Source organism: Dendrobates tinctorius, unplaced genomic scaffold (genome assembly GCF_039654945.1).
Source record: "Dendrobates tinctorius isolate UK_male_01 unplaced genomic scaffold, ASM3965494v1 ptg000116l, whole genome shotgun sequence".
Classification (NCBI taxonomy): Eukaryota; Metazoa; Chordata; class Amphibia; order Anura; family Dendrobatidae; genus Dendrobates; species Dendrobates tinctorius.
In genome coordinates this window covers 27,506,679-27,520,167 of record NW_027361784.1, presented here as the reverse complement: position 1 = coordinate 27,520,167, position 13,489 = coordinate 27,506,679, and the positions used below count along the sequence as shown (strand labels likewise).

General features: G+C 47.7%; 1 protein-coding gene across 5 annotated transcripts in view; it reads left to right on the top strand.

Annotated features, from left to right (window-relative positions):
* The window catches only part of MTSS1 (MTSS I-BAR domain containing 1), a 172,579-nt gene that overhangs the window by 32,324 nt on the left and 126,766 nt on the right, over positions 1-13,489 (top strand). The window lies entirely within an intron of this gene.

Sequence of the window (13,489 nt, the reverse complement as noted above, 5' to 3'; positions counted from 1 at the left end):
CTCTCTCAGTCCGCCCTGTCCACCGCTACTTCCACCATATGCAGCTCTCAAGTCCAGCTCACCCTCCCAGACACTATGAGTAGGTCAAGAAAGTACTCAGTCTCTCATCCGTGTACACTGGGTTTGAACGCCCACATTGCCAAACTAATCTCGTTTGAGATGATGCCCTTTCGGTTGGTGGAAAGCACAGCTTTCCGCGAACTCATGGCCTATGCAGTACCACGCTATGACCTACCCAGTCGCCACTTCTTCTCTCGCAAAGCCATCCCAGCCCTCCACCATCATGTGAAAGACCGCATTGTCCATGCACTCAAGCAGTCAGTGAGCGGAAAGGTGCACCTCACAACTGATGCATGGTCCAGTCGGCATGGCCAGGGCCGTTACGTGTCCATCACTGCGCACTGGGTTAATGTGGTGGATGCAGGGTCCACAGGGGACAGCGGTGGTGGGACAGTGCTGCCTAGCCCACGGTCTAGGAAACAGTTTGCTGTAGGCGTTCGACCCTCCTCCTCCTCCTCCTCCTCCAGAAGCGACAGCTCGTCCACAGAGCGCAGTCGTACGAGCACTCCATCTGCAGCTGCCACTGTTGCACACGATGTGTCCCCCTATCGAGCAGCTAGTGGAAAGCGTCAGCAGGCTGTGTTGCAGATGATGTGTTTGGGCGACAGACACACCGCCGAGGTGCTGGCCGAGTACTTGAAGCGACAAACTGAGTCATGGCTGGGCAGTGTACATCTTGAGGCAGGCAAGGTAGTTAGTGATAACGGCCGTAATTTTGTGGCAGCCATAGCCCTTTCAAAACTCAGCCACATACCTTGCTTGGCTCACACCTTGAACCTGGTGGTGCAGTGCTTCCTCAAAAATTATCCGGAGTTAACAGCCCTGCTCCAGAAGGTGCGAAGACTGTGCGCGCACATCCGCCGGTCGCCTGTACACTCCGTTCGTATGCAGAAGCTGCAGCGATTGCTCCACCTTCCCAACCACCGCCTCATTATCGACATTGCAACAAGGTGGAACTCCACCCTGCACATGGTGGAGCGGCTGTGCGAGCAGAGGCAGGCCATAATGCATTTGTGGGAGGATACACGGCCAGGCACTTTGAGAGCAGACATGGAGTTGACAGGCGTGCAGTGGTCGAAGCTGAAAGACCTTTGTAAAGTCCTTCAGTGTTTTGAGGAATGCACACGGCTGGTAAGCGCAGACGACGCCATCCTAAGCATGAGCATCCCACTTATGCGTCTGCTCATGCAAACTTTGACACACCTTAAGGAGCAGGCGTCTGCAGCCAATGTTGATGAGGAGGAAGAGGAGGAGGGAATCCTTGATGACATTCAGCCATTGTCTGCTCAGGGACCTCTCCTGGACGAGGTGGAGGAAGAAGAGGAGGAGGAGGAGGATGATGGGGATGATTACTTAGGGGAGGAGGATGCATCTCGTGGGGCAAGTGAAAATGTTGGCGTGGCAAGGTCTGGTACAGGGTTTGTGCGTGACTGGAGGGATGTGGATTTGCCAGAAAGTGCTCCTCCAACCAGCACTCGCAGTGCATCATTGACACCGGGAACATTGGCCCACATGTCAGATTATGCCTTGCGGATCCTAAAAAGGGACCCCCGCATTGCCAAAATGATGAACGATGACGACTACTGGTTGGCCAGCATCCTGGATCCACGCTATAAAGGCAAATTACAAAACATCATGCCACAGGAGAACCTTGACCTAATATTGGCTAATAAACAAGCAACTCTGGTAAATCGGTTGCTTGAGGCATTCCCAGCACACAGCAGCGGTGATGGTTCTCACACGAGCCGTACGGGCCGGGGGCAGCTTGGCAGAGGTGTTCGTGGTGCACACAGCAGAAGTGGCGTTGGAGACAGGGGTTTCATGACAATGTTGTGGACTGATTTTTCAAATACCGCTCACACAACTGGTAATACTACATCGATGGAAAGTGACAGGAGACAGCAGTTGTCAACTATGGTTACAAACTACTTTTCCTGCCATATCGATGTTCTCCCACACAGGTCATTCCCCTTTGACTATTGGGCCGCTAAACTGGACACCTGGCCTGAATTGGCCCAATATGCCTTACAGGAGCTCGCTTGCCCAGCTGCAAGTGTGCTATCGGAAAGAGTCTTCAGTGCAGCTGGATCAATCCTGACAGAAAAAAGGACCCGTCTGTCAACCCAAAATGTGGATGATCTAACCTTCATTAAAATGAACCACGCATGGGTTTCCAAGGATTTTGTCCCACCTTCCCCTGATGACACATAGGGTGACAGAAAAATGGCTTGCTTTGGTCCACCTCTTCCTGGTACTTCACCTATTTCGCCTTTTGCATCAGTTGAATGTCCAACATCAACATATGCCACTTTCTAAAACTCCCTAACTGTGCTGCCTCCCCCCCCATGGCCGGGGTCACCACCTAGCGCACGACACCGTGCGAGTGCCGTTGCCCTGGACAGGTGGGTAGGCCGACTCTTGGGCGCGGGCACTGGCACAGGGTCCCTCATAGTGCAATCAAGTGTCTCTGACGGTGGTGGTGCACACCCGCCGTCAGACACACCGCTGTACTATGAGGGGCCCAGTGCCAGTACCGACGCCCACGAGTGTGCCCCCCTTGCTTGGCCAGGGCCCCAGCATTTGCAATCTTTACCTCTCCCTGCTCCTCCGCTGTGTAATCTGGGCCGTCAAATCCATACTGTGCCTGACACCGTCTGAGCCTGCCTCCTGATGTATAGACATATATTTTGAATGTGTACGCTATCCATACATGTTATCCGGGGATACGGTACCCCTTCTAACCTTTGTGCAATGACGTGCAATCCATACTGGGCATAACACCGTCTGAGCCTGCCTCATGCTGTATAGACATATATTTTGAATGTGAACGCTATCCATACATGTTATCCAGGGATACGGTACCCTTTCTAACCTTTGTGCAATGACGTGCAATCCATACTGGGCCTAACACCGTCTGAGCCTGCCTCATGCTGTATAGACATATATTTTGAATGTGTACGCTATCCATACATGTTATCCGGGGATACGGTACCCCTTCTAACCTTTGTGCAATGACGTGCAATCCATACTGGGCCTAACACCGTCTGAGCCTGCCTCATGCTGTATAGACATATATTTTGAATGTGTACGCTATCCATACATGTTATCCAGGTATACGGTACCCCTTCTAACCTTTGTGCAATGACGTGCAATCCATACTGGGCCTAACACCGTCTGAGCCTGCCTCATGTTGTATAGACATATATTTTGAATGTGTACGCTATCCATACATGTTATCCAGGGATACGGTACCCTTTCTAACCTTTGTGCAATGACGTGCAATCCATACTGGGCCTAACACCGTCTGAGCCTGCCTCATGCTGTATAGACATATATTTTGAATGTGTACACTATCCATACATGTTATCCAGGGATACGGTACCCTTTCTAACCTTTGTGCAATGACGTGCAATCCATACTGGGCCTAACACCGTCTGAGCCTGCCTCATGCTGTATAGACATATATTTTGAATGTGTACGCTATCCATACATGTTATCCAGGGATACGGTACCCTTTCTAACCTTTGTGCAATGACGTGCAATCCATACTGGGCCTAACACCGTCTTAGCCTGCCTCATGCTGTATAGACATATATTTTGAATGTGTACGCTATCCATACATGTTATCCGGGGATACGGTACCCTTTCTAACCTTTGTGCAATGACGTGCAATCCATACTGGGCCTAACACCGTCTGAGCCTGCCTCATGCTGTATAGACATATATTTTGAATGTGTACGCTATCCATACATGTTATCCAGGGATACGGTACCCTTTCTAACCTTTGCGCAATGACGTGCAATCCATACTGGGCCTAACACCGTCTGAGCCTGCCTCATGCTGTATAGACATATATTTTGAATGTGTACGCTATCCATACATGTTATCCCGGGATACGGTACCCCTTCTAACCTTTGTGCAATGACGTGCAATCCATACTGGGCCTAACACCGTCTGAGCCTGCCTCATGCTGTATAGACATATATTTTGAATGTGTACGCTATCCATACATGTTATCCGGGGATACGGTACCCCTTCTAACCTTTGTGCAATGACGTGCAATCCATACTGGGCCTAACAGCGTCTGAGCCTGCCTCATGCTGTATAGACATATATTTTGAATGTGTACGCTATCCATACATGTTATCCGGGGATACGGTACCCCTTCTAACCTTTGTGCAATGACGTGCAATCCATACTGGGCCTAACACCGTCTGAGCCTGCCTCATGCTGTATAGACATATATTTTGAATGTGTACGCTATCCATACATGTTATCCAGGGATACGGTACCCTTTCTAACCTTTGTGCAATCACGTGCAATCCATACTGGGCGTGAGAACGGCTGGCGAGCTGTTAAGCTACAGCACCTGTCCAGACAAGTACAGGGATTCCCTAGCGAGGAGACTTATTTGATTGTTTTCTATGTTGGGACAGCAATTTTTGGGGAGCACTATACTCTGGAGAATGATAGATGGGGCCCACCATACACTGGAACATTCCAAAGGTGGACATCAGACACTGGAGCAGCATTTACAGGGCCCATTATACACTAGAGCATTAGAAATGGGGACCATTATGTTTGGAGCATTATTTGGGCCCATAAGACAGTGGAGCTTCATCCATGGGGACCAACATATACTGTAGCATTATGTGGAGCTCATCATATACTGTTTCAAACATTATATGGGACCAATGATTTTGTATGGAGAAATAGATGGGCCTCGTCATGAGATGTAAAAAGTGAGGTATTTTTCATTGTACTATACCGCTATTTCTCTGCCGTATCGGAGCATGATGAGTTGTGGTATGTGTTAAAGGGGCGCTTTTTCGCCCAGGGCACATGAAAACCTGCAGCCAACCCTCCCCCCCCACAAATTTAGCCAAATAACCCCCATTTTTCAGTGCGTAACTTGTATTATGAAGTTAATTAAGGTTGACAAGCTTAAGTAAGAAGAATTGATGCTTTTGGCAGTCAAATGGGCACTGTAGGTGTGTTTCCTGTCCTCCTCTCACTGCTGACTTTTATTCCCCATTGACTTACATTGGGTTTCGTGTTTCGGGACGACCCCGACTTTTCCCTATAATCGGACGATCTTGCTCGACCCAACTTTTGGAAAAGTCGGGTTTCACGAAACGAAACGCGACCCTAAAAAAGCAAAAGTCGCTCAACTCTAGTCTCCACTAGTGACCCCCAACACACCCTTTCACACAATATGGTGCCCCCCCCCCCCACAGCCCTCCATAGAGTATAATGTCTCTCACACCACTCTGCACAGTATGATGGCCCCAACACAACCATCAACACTGTATAATGGTCTCCACTAGTGACCCCCAACACACCCTTTCACACAATATAATGGCCCCCCACACAGCCCTCCATAGAGTATAATGGCTCTCACACCAATCTACACAGTATGATGACCCCAACACAACCATCAACACTGTATAATGGTCTCCACTAGTGACCCCCAACAACAAACCCTTTCACACATTATGGTGCCCCCCCCCCCCCACAGCTCTCCATATGGTATAATGGCTCTCACACCATAGACTTCATACAAACCTCCACACAGTATAATGGCCCCCACTAGCCCTCTAAACAGTATAGTGGCACCCACATAGCCCTACAAACAGTATAATGGCTTCCAAATACTCATCCATATAGTATATGGGCCCCTACATAGCCCTTCAAATATTATAATGTCCTCCACATAGCCCTCCATATTGTATAATGTCCTCCACATATTCTTCCAAACAGTATAATGGCCCCTACAATATACTCATGGATTTAAAGAAAAAAATACTCATCTCTCCTCATTTCTCCTCTGCTCCAGTCACTCTAGTGTGAGTTCTAAAGCTCTGCTCTGCTGTATTCAGTGGGAGCACTCTAGGGATGTCATTGCGCCCGCTGCGCTGAGACTTCAGAGCTCAGATGCAGAGGGAGAATGATATAGGAGGGAGATGACTTCTTCCTTTTCCATCATTGCTTTCCACTATATTGGCATCCAGGATGCCGATACATTTAAAGATGCAATGTGCCGGGCGAGAGATGGGGGATCGGTGCCGACTCTGGAACTGGGCTCCTCGGACTCACGGGCCCCATAGCGGCTACGTAGTCTGCCATTATTAGCTGTACGCCACTGAGCTGTATCATAAGTATACATACTGGAGCTGCCGGAGGAGGCTGTGACAGGAGACGAGATAAATCTTCTTGCCTTGAGTGACTGGATATGAAGGAAAAAAGCTGGAGAAATATATCCTGTGCTCAGTGAGCCAAGGAAAAAAATGTATTTGTTCTCGTTAGCACATGGAGGTATGCTTACGATACTCGTCTTGTTTCAGCTAAGACGTAGGTGTTAGGAGCTGCAGTTTTTCAGGTTGCGGCTCGATCTGACACATGACTAGGACAGACAGCCATTTGAATTACATGATGGGGAGCCATATTATTACGCTCTTGGACAACCCCTTTATAGGCCATCTACACCTTTGAATAGAATTATTTTTATTGCATACGTCCAAATTTCTACATAGAAATCATAGAAATCATAGAATCGTAGAGTTGGAAGGGACCTCCTGGGCCATCTGGTCCAACCCCCTGCTCAAAGCAGGATTCGCTAAATCATCCTAGTCAGATGTCTGTCCAGCCTCTGTTTGAAGACTTCCATTGAAGGAGAACTCACCACTTCTCATGGCAGCCTGTTCCACTCATTGATCACTCTAACTGTCAAAAAGTTTTTTCTAATATCTAATCTGTGTCTCCTCCCCTTCAGTTTCATCCCATTGCTTCTAGTCTTTCCTTGTGCAAATGAGAATAAAGTTGATCCTTCTACAATGTGACAGCCCTTTAGATATTTGTAGACAGCAATTAAGTCTCCTCTCAGTCTTCTCTTTTGCAAACTAAACATTCCCAAATCCTGCAACCTTTCCTCATAAGACAGGGTTTGCAGACCGGTCACCATTCTGGTCGCTCTTTTCTGAACTTGCTCCAGTTTGTTGATGTCTTTTTTAAAATGTGGTGCCCAAAACTGGACACAATATTCCAGATGAGGTCTGACCAAAGAGGAGTAGAGGGAAATAATGACTTCACGTGATCTAGACTGTATGCTTCTGTTAATACATCCTAGAACTGCATTTGCCTTTTTTGCTGCTTTATCACACTGTTGACTCATATTCAGTCTGTGATCTATTAGTATACCCAAGTCTTTTTCACATGTGCTGTCACTTAGCCCTATTCCTCCCATTCTATATATGCTTTTTTCATTTTTATTGCCCAGATGTAGTACTTTGCATTTCTCCCTGTTAAAAACCATTCTGTTAGTTACTGCCCACTTCTCCAGTTTATTTAAATCTTTTTGAATCCTCTCTCTCTCTTCTCTAGTATTAGCTATCCCTCCTAGCTTTGTGTCATCAGCAAATTTAATCAGTTTACCCTCAATTCCTTCAACTAAATCGTTGATAAAGATGTTGAACAATACAGGGCCCAGGACAGAGCCCTGTGGTACCCCACTTGAGACATTCTTCCAACTGGATGTGCAGCCATTTACGACCACTCTTTGGGTCCGATCACTAAGCCAGCTATGAATCCACCTAACAGTTGCCTTGTCCATTCCATACTTAGTCATTTTTTCAATAAGGATTGTATGAGAGACTTTGTCAAATGCTTTGCTGAAGTCAAGATATACTATATCTACAGCATTTCCTTGATCCACCCAATCAGTGATACCGTCATAGAAGGAAATTAAGTTAGTCTGACATGACTTATTAGTTACAAACCCATGCTGACTCTGTTTGATCAATTCATTCTTATCCAGGTATTGACTTACATGTTGTTTAATAATTTGTTCAAAGATCTTTCCTGGTATAGAAGTCAGACTCACCGGCCTATAGTTGCCTGGGTCCACCTTCTTCCCCTTTTTGAAGATAGGAACAACATTTGCTTTTCTCCAGTCTTCTGGCACTTCTCCTGTTCTCCAAGAATTTTCAAAGATTATGGAGAGTGGTTCAGAAATTTCTTCTGCTATCTCCTTCAGTACTCTGGGGTGTAATTCATCTGGACCTGGAGACTTGAATTCATTTAGGTTAGCTAAGTGTTTCCTCACTATCTTTCTGTTTATAGATATCCTGGATTCTTCTATTCCCTTAATAGGACAGTGAATAACAGTTGGTGTTACATTTCCTTTCTGAGAGAAAACAGATGCAAAATAGGAATTTAAAAGTTCAGCCTTCTCAACATCCTGTCTTACCATTTCATCATTTTCATCCTGTAAAAATCCTATAGCATCTTTGACTTTTCTTTTACTTTTGACATATCCCCAAAATCCTACATAGTCGTCTTTAGAAATGTTCTACTATTTTGCTTCTGCAAAAGGAGCAAGTCCTTTATCTAGCTGAGTGCTCTGCAGAAACGTTAGAAATATATTAGGGTATGTGCACACATTGCGGATTAGCCTGTGGATTTTTCTGCAGAGAATCCGCATCTCTTGGCAGAAAGCGCATAGTAAAAGGCTTTGCGGTTTTCCTGCGGATTTGATGCGGATTCTAGTGTGTTTTTGCTGTGCGGATTTTTTTGTGAACTTTCTCCCTTGTGAGAGAGAGAGATTTTAGAGTTCCTGCTTCTGACAGTTCTCTCTGGTGGAGAGGGATATAGCGCTGCAGTGGAATATGGCAGAAAATATCTTTGAGGACATACAGTAGATAAATCTGTGGAAAAGGAGAAAAGCACATGCAGGATAGAAACTGTGCTGATATGTGAAAGCAAATACTCACAGAATGAGCATCCAGCTTATATTACTGGGAGACACAGAGCTCACATCCAGCCTATATTACTGGGGGGGAGACAGAGCTCACATCCAGCCTATATTACTGGGAGGGACACAGAGCTCACATCCAGCCTATATTACTGGGGGGGAGACAGAGCTCACATCCAGCCTATATTACTGGGAGGGACACAGAGCTCACATCCAGCCTATATTACTGGGAGGGACACAGCTCACATCCAGCCTATATTACTGGGAGGGACGCAGAGATCACATCCAGCCTATATTACTGGGAGAGACACACAGAGCTCACATCAGTGTATATTACTGGGAGACACATAGAGCTTACATCCAGCCTATATTACTGGGAGAGACACAGAGCTCACTTCCAGGCTATTTTACTGGGAGAGACACAGAGCCCACATCCAGCCTATATTACTGGGAGAGACACAGAGCTCCCATCCAGTCTATATTACTGGGAGAGACACAGAGCTCCCATCCAGTCTATATTACTGGGAGAAACACACAGCTCACATCCAGTCTATATTACTGGGAGAGACACAGAGCTCACATCCAGCCTATATTACTGGGAGAGACACAGAGCTCACATCCAGGCTATATTACTGGGAGAAGTGCAGAGCTCACATCCAGCCTATATTACTGGGAGACAGACAGAGCTCACATCCAGGCTATATTAGGCTAGTTTCACACTAGCGTTTTTGAGCGCAGCGACGGCCTGCGCACTGCCGCCGCTAAGCCCCACCCCTGCCGCGCCTCCGCCGGTAGCTCCGCCTACCGGCGCATGACGCTGCATGCGCCCTGCGTCCCCTATCTTTATCACTGGGGCGCAGGCCGTGCGCAGTATGCGTTTGGCAGCACATGCGCCTTTTTGACGGTGCGCCGGCGCAACCAAACTGCAGCAGGTTGCGTTTGGCGCAGGTCGGCGCACCGTCAAAAGGACGCATGCGCCGCCAAACGCATACTGCGCACGGCCTGCGCCCCCAGTGATAAAGATGGGGGACGCAGGGCGCATGCAGCGTCATGCGCCGGTTGGCGGAGCTACCGGCGGAGGTGCGGCAGGGGGTGGGGCTTAGCGGCGGCCGTGCGCAGGCCGTCGCTGCGCTCAAAAACGCTAGTGTGAAACTAGCCTTACTGGGAGAGACACAGAGCTCACATCCAGCCTATATTACTGGGAGAGACACAGAGCTCCCATCAGCGTATATTACTGGGAGACACACAGAGCTCACATCCAGCCTATATTACTGGGAGAGACACAGAGCTCCCATCCAGCCTATATTACTGGGAAAGACACAGAGCTCCCATCCAGGCTATATTACTGGGAGAGACACACAGCTCGCATCCAGTCTATATTACTGGGAGACACACAGAGCTCACATCCAGGCTATATTACTGGGAGAGACACAGAGCTCACATCCAGCCTATATTACTGGGAGACACACAGAGCTCCCATCAGCGTATATTACTGGGAGACACACAGAGCTCCCATCCAGCCTATATTACTGGGAGAGACACAGAGCTCCCATCCAGCCTATATTACTGGGAGAGACACACAGCTCACATCCAGCCTATATTACTGGGAGAGACACAGAGCTCCCATCAGCGTATATTACTGGGAGACACACAGAGCTCCCATCCAGCCTATATTACTGGGAGAGACACAGAGCTCCCATCCAGCCTATATTACTGGGAGAGACACAGAGCTCACATCCAGCCTATATTGCTGGGAGAGACACAGAGCTCCCATCCAGGCTATATTACTGGAAGAGACACAGAGCTCACATCCAGGCTATATTACTGGGAGAAGTGCAGAGCTCACATCCAGCCTATATTACTGGGAGAGACACAGAGCTCACATCCAGGCTATATTACTGGGAGAAGTGCAGAGCTCCCATCAGCGTATATTACTGGGAGACACACAGAGCTCACATCCAGCCTATATTACTGGGAGAGACACAGAGCTCCCATCCAGCCTATATTACTGGGAAAGACACAGAGCTCCCATCCAGGCTATATTACTGGGAGAGACACACAGCTCGCATCCAGTCTATATTGCTGGGAGAGACACAGAGCTCCCATCCAGGCTATATTACTGGAAGAGACACAGAGCTCACATCCAGGCTATATTACTGGGAGAAGTGCAGAGCTCACATCCAGCCTATATTACTGGGAGAGACACAGAGCTCACATCCAGCCTATATTACTGGGAGAGACACAGAGCTCCCATCAGCGTATATTACTGGGAGACACACAGAGCTCACATCCAGCCTATATTACTGGGAGAGACACAGAGCTCCCATCCAGCCTATATTACTGGGAAAGACACAGAGCTCCCATCCAGGCTATATTACTGGGAGAGACACACAGCTCGCATCCAGTCTATATTACTGGGAGACACACAGAGCTCACATCCAGGCTATATTACTGGGAGAGACACAGAGCTCACATCCAGTCTATATTACTGGGAGAGACACAGAGCTCCCATCAGCGTATATTACTGGGAGACACACAGAGCTCCCATCCAGCCTATATTACTGGGAGAGACACAGAGCTCCCATCCAGCCTGTATTACTGGGAGAGACACACAGCTCACATCCAGCCTATATTGCTGGGAGAGACACAGAGCTCCCATCCAGGCTATATTACTGGAAGAGACACAGAGCTCACATCCAGGCTATATTACTGGGAGAAGTGCAGAGCTCACATCCAGCCTATATTACTGGGAGAGACACAGAGCTCACATCCAGGCTATATTACTGGGAGAAGTGCAGAGCTCACATCCAGCCTATATTACTGGGAGACAGACAGAGCTCACATCCAGGCTATATTACTGGGAGAGACACAGAGCTCACTTCCAGGCTATATTACTGGGAGAGACACAGAGCTCACATCCAGCCTATATTACTGGGAGAGACACAGAGCTCCCATCAGCGTATGTTACTGGGAGAGACACAGAGCTCACATCCAGGCTATATTACTGGGAGAGACACAGAGCTCACATCCAGCCTATATTACTGGGAGAGACACAGAGCTCACATGCAGTCTATACTGTATTACTGAGAGAGATACACATCCAGCCTATATTACTGAAAGAGATACACAGAAATCATATTTTATTTATTTTATTCAGCTACGGTAAATAGCGCTTATTAATTCCACAGCGCTTTACAGACATTATCATCACTGTCCCCATTGGGGCTGACAATCTACATTCCCTATCTGTAGGTCTTTGTAGTGTGGGAGGTAACCGGAGAACACGAAGGAAACCCATGCAAACACAGGGAGAACATACAAACTCCTTGCAGAAGTTGTCCTTGGTGGGATTTGAACCCAGTACTCCAGCGCTGCAATGCTAACCACTGAGCCACCATGCTACCCAACCTATATTACTGGGAGAGACAGTTCCATAAAAGAAAAATGTTAAACTTGGAACATTCTGCAAACTGCCTATTAGGGTATAAAAATGAATGGAGAAATGAAGATTGCTGCCTGAAACTAAATGCATTTTTACTTATTCAAGGTAACCACGATCATAGGTCAAATAAATTTCAAAAATAAATTTGAATGTATGCGTTTAATAATGGGGCCATGTGGGTGATTACTTAAATAAATGACTTCTCTAATGGATTGTGGGTGTGAGGTGACCAGTGCAGCCAATAAGCGTCCATCGATTGCCTGCAGCAGTCACTTGACAACCCCCACCGGAAAAGAAGTTCAAAAGGCTGGTGTAGAACACCAGCATTTGTGAGGAGCATTGTTGAGGTGCTGTATGGTTTTTTTTTTGGGTTAGCATCACCATTGCCCCATTGATAAATTACGTCAAAGTAGCGGACAGCTTTTTTTAAATGATCATCAGGATCTATGTTTTGTGAACCCCAACAATCACTGTAAGACCCCACTGTCCATATTCTGTACAGCAATCTCACCAATGTAGCAACGCACCGAGTCACAGGGGGTAGAGGGGAAAAAGAAGAGGGAGCTGCGCCTCACTCGCCCCGTATAATGACTGGACCTCGATGTTCTCCTATCGATAGAAATGTTCTACCTCCCTCCTCATATAAGACCCCGAGGAGACGCTGCCGGTCTGTGGTGGACGGCGGCTGACCGGCATTAGGTTGAGCTCTACGCGACGTGACAATTTGTCAATGAAAGTGCGAGTCTGGGCGTTCTGAAACTGGGTCGCTGATGGGGAGGGGGGAGAGGCTGACGTCTCCTATGCGCAATCCTCTCTGCACAGCAACCCCATCGCCGGCACAAAGGATAGCTCTGTCTCCATAGTAACAGAAGAGCGCGGACTGAGAGCGAGCGAAGAGCGAAACATACCCCCATGTCGCCTGGAAATACCGCGGCCCCCGTCTGCACACACCGGCGGGTGTACAAAATAAGGAGGGGAAATCTGTTCTGTCTGTAACATATACACCCAGAGACAAAGGAAATAGGAAGCAGATTATCTCCTTTCTAGCTGTCCAGATTTCCACCCCTATTTGTCAGGAGCTCCACATTTTCATCCCCGCTCTACGCGGTTTCTCCTTCCCGATTTTGGTGACTCTTGACAGTCCGCAAGGTCCCCACTCTTTTTTTTTTTTTTTTTTTTTTTTCCCCAAACCCTCCTAGACATTTGACCTCTGTCTTTATAAAGTGTCGGACTGGGGT